The following is a 9,348-nucleotide window of genomic DNA, read 5'->3' on the forward strand; positions in this document are numbered from 1 at the left end:
AATTCTTTGCAGGCTTGGACACCTGCGGGAGGGAGGGGCCATGCCCCCAGGATGCCAAGGCTGTTTACTCCCCTGGGAAAATTGGTCGGGGGTCAGGGGTCCGGCATCAGTGAAAGCAGCCTCATCTAGCAGAAACCAGATATGCTTGCTCTGTCTTCCTATCCAAGTTCGATGGGCACAGGGTGCAGGGTGGGGCAGGGGAACTGAAAGAGATCAAAGCCAGCTCTTTGGAAATCGAATCCTCCGCCCGTCAGCAGTTTTGTCTGTTGGAGAGCTGTGCGTGCCTCACGTGAGGTGGCTGATGGGAGATTGTGATACAGCCCGAAAGGGCGTGGCTGCAGGCAGGAAACCCAGCGTCAAGTCTGGGGACAGCGGTTAGATGGCCCCGGACATCAGCAATGGAACCCAGAAGGTCAAGACAAAGCTGAAACCCCCACCCTAGAGAACTCTCACTGCCCACCAGGGCACTTGGAAATTCGGGGCCTAGTTATCTCATTTGCCCTGACTATCTCCATGTGGCGTTTGCCAAGTGGGGTGGGGGTAGGGGCGAAATCCTCTTATCTCCAGATTTAGGGATCCCAAGGCCCCCTCAGTATTTAACAAACCTCTCTGCCTTAGGTCTGTCTTAGGTCCTAGTTCTTCCTCAGGTCTATTTTAAACTCCTTGTGCTGGTACAGAAGCCACTTTCCTCTAATCCAGGGTTTGGCACACTTGACCGTGAAGGACCAGGTACATATTTTAGGCTAGGTTCCATTAAAACTCTTTATGATGCAGAGATTTGAATGTCGTATAATCTTCAACATGTCACAAGCTGCTGTTCTCTTGGTTTTCTAAAGCACATTTAAAATTGTAAAAGCCTCACGTACCTTGTGGACTACACAAAACTAGGCAGTGGGTTGGACTGGCCCCCGGGCCACAGTTTGCGGATCCCCGCTCCAGGCCCAACCTGGGCTGCACGGTCGAATACTCCTGGGACTTTCAAAGGCACTGATGTGCGGGGCCACCTGCAAAGATTCTGGTTTGATTGGTCTGTGTTGTGTGTGTGCTCCCTGTGTTTTTGAAGTTCTGCAGGTGAAAAATGGGCCTGAGGGCTACTCTTGTCCCACCGACTGGAAGACCAGTGGGGGTGGTGTGGAGCTGGTGACCAAAGGCCTGCTCCACCCTTCACTACCTTTGTGACCTTAGAAAAGTTCCTTAAGGTCCCTGTGCCTTGATTTCTTCATCTGTATAATGGGAACAATAACTCTTCCTTCATGGGGGTATTGTGGGAAGTAACCACCAAATCCTTATAACGTGTTCCGAACAGTGCCAGGCACATAACAAGCCCCAGGGTTAGCGAATTTATTTTCTAGGATCATTTTAATAGGTGTCCTGTCCTTTGCTGATGCTCCATCGCATATTCAAAGATCATTTCTAAGTCACCTTCAGGCTCCTTCCCCAAAGTGTATCCCCCAGAATGCTGGGGCTTTGAGGTGCTCCATTAGAAAAGAGGACAGTGGGGTTCCATGGTCACAGAGGTGTGGCAAGCTGCTCTGGACTCGCCTGGGGCAGCAGGTGCAGACTGGGCAGAGCTGGAGGTGTGGGTGGCTTTGAGATAACAGGTTCACAGGTTTTTAAAAATACACTCTGGGGGTGGGGATAGCTGAGCAGGAGCCGTGTGGAAACCAATAGCTGCAGGGACAGTCACCTGTGCCCTCCTGCATTCCTCCTGTGGAGTCTTAGGCCGTTCCCCAGAGATATCCACCATTCCCACGGGCTGCCTTTCTGTGCTCTGTCAGGTGACACCAAGCATGGCTCCCCAGGCTGCTGGGAGTGCCCCGAAGTTCAGAGGACACAGGGGCCCAGCCGCATGGGAAAGTGACAGCTATGCTCACCCTTTGGGGAGTAAGGGAGATACAGGTCCGATCGCAAAGCCATGGACCCTTCCACTGCAGAGATGCTGCAGGTGGATCTTTCCTTCAAGCCATGTGCAACACAGCCAATAAAATCGAAGGTTGGGTGGTGGGCACACAGTCCCCCGGAGTGGGATCCCCTTAGCAGCTGGAAAGATGGTGACCTGCAGGGGACATGTTTGCAAAACAGGACAGCAAGGGAAACCAGCTGCTGGGAGAGATGGCAAGAGGGGCCAAAAAGCAAACTATTTTGGCTCCCCCTTTGGGGCTTCACAGGCTGGAAGGGGCACCGTCACCTCTACGATGACCCCTGCTCTCATGGGGGGTTGTGAGGAGGGTGTGGGAGTGTGTGTGTGCTGGGCAGGGGTGGCAGGCGCTAGCGGTTCACAAAACAGGAGGCTTGCATTGCTGCGAGTGTATTTTCCGCATCCTGTGTGTCGGAGGGGTGCTGGGATTCAGGATTGGTGGCCTCTTCTGGGCGGGAGAGGCTTCCGAGCCCCTCCTGACTCCTGCTGTGCTCCACCTGGGAGCTGCGTAGAAATGCAGGCCCCCTGGACCCCACCTGCTGAGTCAGAATCTCTGGGGGTGGGGCCCGGCCATGTGAGTTTTTACAAGTTCTCCAGGCCATTTTTACGCAAGGTGAGGTGAGAGACAGGCCTAGGACACAGGGACATTGGATGATTCAGGGGCATTTACATTCAGGTGTGAGTGGGCAGTCCAGTTTGCCCAGTTCACAACCTGCGTGAACTGCGTGAAGGCTCGGAGACTCTGCCTCCGGGGCTGGAACTGGTCTTTATTTTTAGAGAAAATCAAGTGGGGCACCTGGGCCTGGGGCCCTCAGTGCTGGGTGTTAGGACTCTTTGCAACTTCCCTGGGGGTCGGTGGTTCCTCTTTAAAGTGTGGGGCAGCAGGGGGCTGGGGCAGGTGCCACGCCCTCGTAGTCCTGCATTGCATGCGCTCTCTTGAACTGTAAATAAAGAGATGATGCTTTTACCAAGCGGACTTGTTGTCTCTCTCTGCCCCGCCAGGAGGTGGCCTGCCTGTGCAGGCCACGAGTTTGGAGGGGACTGTCAGCTTAGTGTATCCCCCACCCTCCAATTCTCTTTCATTCACACACACCTTTGATTGAGCCTTTGCCTCAAGCTAAGCGGTAAACAAGGCAGAAAGGGTCTCTGACCTCCCGTGGTCCTCATATTTTTGCCTCCCTCCCCATTGTGGGGTTGGGGCAGCTAAGGTCCCAAGGAGATTAGGAGGCTGGTCACAGCAGGCTGGCCTCCACCAATGTCATTCCAGGCCTGGGTGGCCAAGCGCAAGAGAAATACAGGTGCCAAATTTGGCAGGATGGGGAAGAACGAAGGAACACCGCCTGAAGCTGGGCCTGGGCAGGCTCAGATGCCATCTTGGGAAAGGACATGAACTGGCAAGGGGGTGGCCTGGCTTAGCACCAAGAAGGACACCTCTTGTCTCAGTAGCAGCTGCAGTGAGCACTGGTCAGCTCACTGACCTCTTGTGACCCTTATTCACGCTTTCCCTTTCCATGGTTTCAATTACCTGTGGTCCAAAACTATTAAGTGGAAAATCGCAGAAATAAACAAGTCATACGTTTTAAGTTGTATGCAGTTCTGAGCAGTGTAGTGAAGTCTCATGCCATCCCGCTCTGTCCTACCTGGGACGTAAGTCATCCCTTTGTCTAGTCTGTATCCATGCAGTACCGGGGCGGCGGTGGGGGGGGGGGATGCGGCAACCCGTGGCTCACAGGCTGCATGCGGCTCAGGATGGCTGTGAACATGACCCAACACAAAATTGTAAATTTACTTAAAACGTTGTGAGATTTTCTTGTGATTATGTGTTACAACGTGTTTAATGTGTGGCCCAAGACAACTCTTGTCCTTCCAGTGTGGCGCAGAGATGCCGAAAACACGGGCACCCCTGCGCTGCACTCCCCGGCAGCAGCCGCCTTGGTTACCGGGCAGACCACTGCCGTGCTTGTGCCCCAGCGACCTTTGTTCTCCGTAGCATCTCACTCGCCTCACTTGTCTGGCCACATAGGTGCCTGTCTTCTCCTGTCCTCACGAGGAGAAGGGTGCGTCCCATACAAGACAAGATGTTTTGTGGGAGAGAGCACATTCGCATGACTTTTAGTACAGCATCCTTGTTACACTTGTCCCACTTTCATTAGTCACTGTCGTTGATCCCTTCCTGTGCCTGATTTCTGTGTGCAGCTTTATCCTAGGTATTTATGTCTGTATGGGGAAGGACACAGCTTATGTAGGGCTTGGTCTAGGTAGGGTTCAGTCTACCCGAGGCTTCAGGCATCCGCTGGGGGTCTTGGAATATCTAAGAGAGACGGATAAGGGGGGCTGTACATGTTTAGAGAAGAAACGCATCCATTCAAGTACAACCCCAGTCTCTGTCCATTGGGCTGTGTCCACTGCTGTGTCCCCCGCCCTCTTACAGAGCTGGAAATTGTTGGACCCCATTTTGCAGAGGAGAGAAACTAAGGCACTGAGAAATAAAGGCCACGTGTCAAAGTAGCCTTTGGTGACAGTGCCAGGGGCTCCACCCAAGTCTCCCCAACTCCAAACCTGATTGTGTTCACTCACCCCATGTTGCCTCTGGAATGCCTCAGGTGTACTGCACACCTGCTGGTAGCCAGTCACCCATCCTTGTACAGCGCCCCCCATACCCTCCAGCTCAGCCAGGATCTCCAAGGCTGCGGTCAGCGCCTCACAGGGGCTCCGTGGGGAAGGCCCCAGCCCTGGGCTGCCAGAACCAAAGGACATGTCCTCGCCTTCACGCTGCCTTCTGGAGGGGCTCTCAGGTTTTCTCCCAGGGGCTCCCCAACTGGCAGGGGCTGTGGAAGCACCCGGCCCAGCCCCACCACCTGCTTCCTCATTCTCCTCTTCTCTCTGCCCCACCCCCGCCTGAGCCCCGGCCCCCTCGCTGCCCTCGGGGAGCCTGCACAGAGCCAGACAGGAAGCTGTCTGCAGTGAGCTGGCCCAGTGACAGAGAGTGGAAGCGAACACCAGGATAAGCCCCGTGGCAGGTGGGCATCTTGGGGGCTGCGGGGCATGGTGGCCATAACTGGCCTTGATTGCTGTGTGTCTGAGCCACCTCTAGGGTGCAGCCAGGGCTTCCCTCAGAATTGCAATTCTGCCCCCGTGGAGAGAGGGGAGCAGGACAGAGAGAAGGAGGTGGTAGCTTGAAACCGGCCTGAAGTGGTACAGAGGGCAGAACCAGGACAGGCAGGGGGAGGCAGGAGGCAGCCAGCACACATTCAGTGCAGGTGTGTGCGTGTGCAGACACACGCAAGCATGCATGTCCACATGGTGACACGCGGAGCGTTGCCAGAGCAGGACGAGGGGAACAAAGAGTGGCCACAGGACAGGTCAGCGAGCGCTGGGCAGATGGGTCATCTTGGTCTTGAGCAACAGCGTCTGAAATCTCTCTCTCTGGCTGGTGTCTGACACAACCACTGTTTCCTGGAACTCAAAAAGCCCCAGGCGTCTCCTTTCTGCTTCTCCCACACGCACAAGCGTCCAAGGGCGTTCTGATGGGTTCTCTGGTGCCCAGCATGAGCACACGGGTCTCTGGAGGGCCAGAGTTACATCGCTAAGGGTTCGGTGAGGACTCGCCAGGATGGGGCTCACCCAGTAGTAATTTGCATAGGACCCCAACGAGATGGGGACACAATAGGGACATTAGAGATTACTGGCTGCATTTTAAGGGTCAAGGAGGAGCATTCAAGGAGCCTGGCTGAGCCTATAAAAGTCAGCAATGGATGCTCCTGTAAGTCTGAAATCTGTGCCATTGGGACAGATAGTTCTGAATCAGACCCCCTTCGTTTTGGCTAGTCCAAAAAACAAGTGTCTCCTCTGGAGAAGGGCCTCTCGCACCTCCCAGCAATGTCCAGCCCCCTCCAGAAAACCCAGGAAGAGGGAAGCAGCAGATTCGACCCCAACCCCGTGCCTCCCTCCAGCCATGTGCTTCCCCCAAGGTCGCACCCCCTTCCTGCTTTGAGTGAATGGCTGTAGGGACACAGTGATTTTACTAATGAATCATAGTGGCGTTTGATACTCGTAGAATCTTGGCATCAGCCAGAACCTGGGCCAAAGGACGGCGGTGAAGTCTGGGAGCCCAGAAGAGCCACCCAACCCCCATCCACAGGGTTCTGTTCTTCCTGTTCCTTCTCTTCTGCCCCATTTCCCGCTGTCTGTTCCTGGCTGCTGGCTTCAGAGTGAGAAGAGCACGCCCACAGATACGGAGAACAGCATGAGCAACAGAACTCCAGGCCTCCTCCCCCAGCTCTGCTGGAACCTGGGCCAGGGAACGCAGAGCCACCCAGTGCGTTGTGACAAGCCAAGCAGAAACAATGGAGGACAGGTCTCCAGACCAAATCCCAGTGACGTTCCCTGGGCCACCGAGAGCCTCGCTCTGCCCTCCAGACCCTTCTCTGATGCGGAGGGCCCTGCTTTCTCACAGGCGCCTGTGCCTTGCAGACAGCATCTTGGTGGTTTTCTCTGTTCCAGTCTGATGTACCCACTTGGGAAAAAGGGGGTGGCCAGCCCACATCAGAGTTGTTGGGTGTCCAGAACTTCGAGGACTGAAGGACAGCTGGAAATCATTTCAGAGCTTTTATATTCAATGCCTCCTGTGTGCCTGACACAGCCCCAGGGTTCACTATTACTGTCCCCATTTTCTAGATGCAAAGTGGCAGTGCTGGGCGGCGGTCAGGGCTGGGGAGGCTCTCAGGCTTTGCTCCTAGGAAAGGGGTGTGGGTGGAGTCTTCTCTGCATCAAAGGGGACTTTTTCCCCCGCTGCTTCCATCCTGGTGTTTATGGTGGGCAAGGAGATGCTGAGAGATGCTGAAAGGTGCTGCATTTTTTTTTTTTCCTGTAGCAGCAGGGCAGCTACTTGCTCACTGAGCATTTACCAAGCGCAGGAGCTGTGCCAGGCAGGCTGTGTAATTATCTCCCGTGATCCCCCGAATCACCCTGAGGCTAAGTAACTTGCCCCAGATCACCCTGCTAGGAGGGGGCAAGGCAGGGATCAAAAATATAGCTTTAAAGGACACAAGCAACCGCCGGAAGGAAATGGCTGTGGTTGCTTCATCAGCCGTTTTCATAACCAGCGGCACTGACCAAGTGACTTCCAGGCCAGAGCCCGGATTATTAGCAGCACCCTGAGGACTGGGTGGCAGGTCTTCCAGGTGCCTGTGAGAGAGGAGGTGGTACACGCAAATGTGTTCCACTTCCGTGTGTCCGTCCATTCCCTGAACACCTACTATGCACCAGGCAAGTGTTGAGATGTCAAGACCCTCCTAGGACTTGCAGTCTACTTGGGGGGGGGGAGCGGGGAGAAGACAATAAACAAGGAAACGAGTGAATTGGTAGAGCAATACCTTCAGATATTGATATGTGCTACAAAGAAAATAAAATAGGACAGTACAAACAACCTGGAAAACCATCTGGCAATTTCTTAAAAGGCTACATATACCCCCACCATGTGACCCAGCCCCTCCTCAGTTAGATATTCGCCCAAGTAGCTGTTCAATAACCGTTGTCTGAAGAAATGAATGAGCCTATTCTGCAGGTCAGTTTCTATGTTGAAGGTACTAAGATAAAACATGGCTGAGAAAGACAGGATTGATGAGGGACATGAAAAACTTAAACTTGACTTCCAAAAGTGTACTCACTAAATGTATGACCTCCCCCCAAGAAACCTTGTGGAATGTGCTTTTTGGGGGTCCACTTGTCCTTCCTTAGTTGTGACTGGGTCATAGCAGGAACTCTGACTCATTGAGAACTGTTTCACTTTCCTTTGTGCCCCTGGGCTCCCTCCCTACCCCAGGCGGCTGGGTCTGTCCTCGCCTCCCCCGCCTCTGGCCCCAGCTGGTCGGGATGAATGCAGTGTCACTGCGTGAGCTGCAGAGATACTACGCAGACCCGGCCCTGTGTTTCATCCGGCTCCAATGTGTCTTCCCCTCCTGGCCTCCATCTTTTCCGTCTCAGCCTGGGCAGTAGTTCCCTTGAATGTGGGCAGCAGAGCTCAGTGGCTGAATGTCAGGGTCCTGGAGCCAGACCTCCTAGGGTCCCAGCCCAGTTTCATGCAGTCAGGGATGTGACTTTGGGCACGCCTCCTAACTCCTCTTAACCTCAATCACCTCACCTCACCGTAACTCTGGGTAAGACTGGTACCTACAGCATGGGGCGGTAATGAGCAGTTCCCCTGAGCACTTCACACACCGTCTGCCACCAAATGAGCACTTAACAATGTCAGCTCTAATCCCAGCAAATGCTCGTTCTGCATTTTCTCCTGACAAGGTGATCAGGGTCTTGTTACAGACCGCCGGGCTTGCAGTAAACACCTCTAGGATTTGCAGCACCTGGGGAACATTTCTTAGAAGGAAACTGATCAATAATAATCTAATAACAGTGTTATCATACCCACCACTTACTGAGGAGTTACTCTTTTCTAGGTACTCTGCCGTCAATAGTAATTCACAATAATTAACTAATCATTAATGGTATAAATATAGCCAACCCTGATTCAGTCTGGCAAGCACTGTTCACTGTGTTTTTCATGTTGCGAATCCTCACAGCACTTTGGGGAAGATACTGCTATTATCCTCATTTTACAGATGAGCAAACTGAAGTACAGAGAGGCAAAGCAATTTGCCCAAGTCTGGACAGTAAGTGGACAAAGCCAGGACTCACACTCTTGTTGTCCGGCCTAGAGCTGTTCCCCTGTGCTCTAAATCCCGAAAAGTCCAGCTCGTTGTAGCCATGTGGCCGCTCTCTACAGCTCACCTGTCCCTGGTTACAACGGCAGGGGCTGTGCTGCTCTGCCCCGGGAAGGGGGACTGTACCTCCACGTGGGGCATTAGATCAGGCCCACAGGTCCTGCAGAAGTCCCCATGCCCACCCAGGAAAATCCCCTCTGTATCTGAAGAGAGCTTGTGTCTTGTTATGATCTCAGGACACACCCAGGCAGCTTCCCAGGTTCCCGCGGGGATCCCCGGCTTCCTGGAAACAAGAGCAAGTTCTCAGATGGACCCCAGGGGACGCTCATCCCAGGGGACTCCAAAGGAAAGCTGGTGTTCTGCACATGAAGGTTTTCTCCAGTCATGGGGGAAGGCGGGAGTGGGGAGGAGGATGGAGGTAGCAGGAACTGATGTTCCTGTTTGGGGTGGTCACTTTGAGATGCCTGGTGAGAGAGACTTTTCTTGCCTCAACTTCTTCCATTTGCGGTTAAGGGACAAACAGGATGTTGACAGGATCTGTCCTCTCCAGTCTTCTTCCTTCCGGAGACAGACGCATCCTATAGGTTTTCTGCTGGCCTCCCCGCCAGGTCTTTCTAAAGCTTTTAGTGTCTTAACTCAAGTGGGCGCCGCCCATCCATCGGCCCCTAGTGTGTGCATCATAATGACATCATGTAATGTACTGTCCATTTGCTG

The sequence above is a fragment of the Desmodus rotundus genome, chromosome 3 (genome assembly GCF_022682495.2).
Source record: "Desmodus rotundus isolate HL8 chromosome 3, HLdesRot8A.1, whole genome shotgun sequence".
Classification (NCBI taxonomy): Eukaryota; Metazoa; Chordata; class Mammalia; order Chiroptera; family Phyllostomidae; genus Desmodus; species Desmodus rotundus.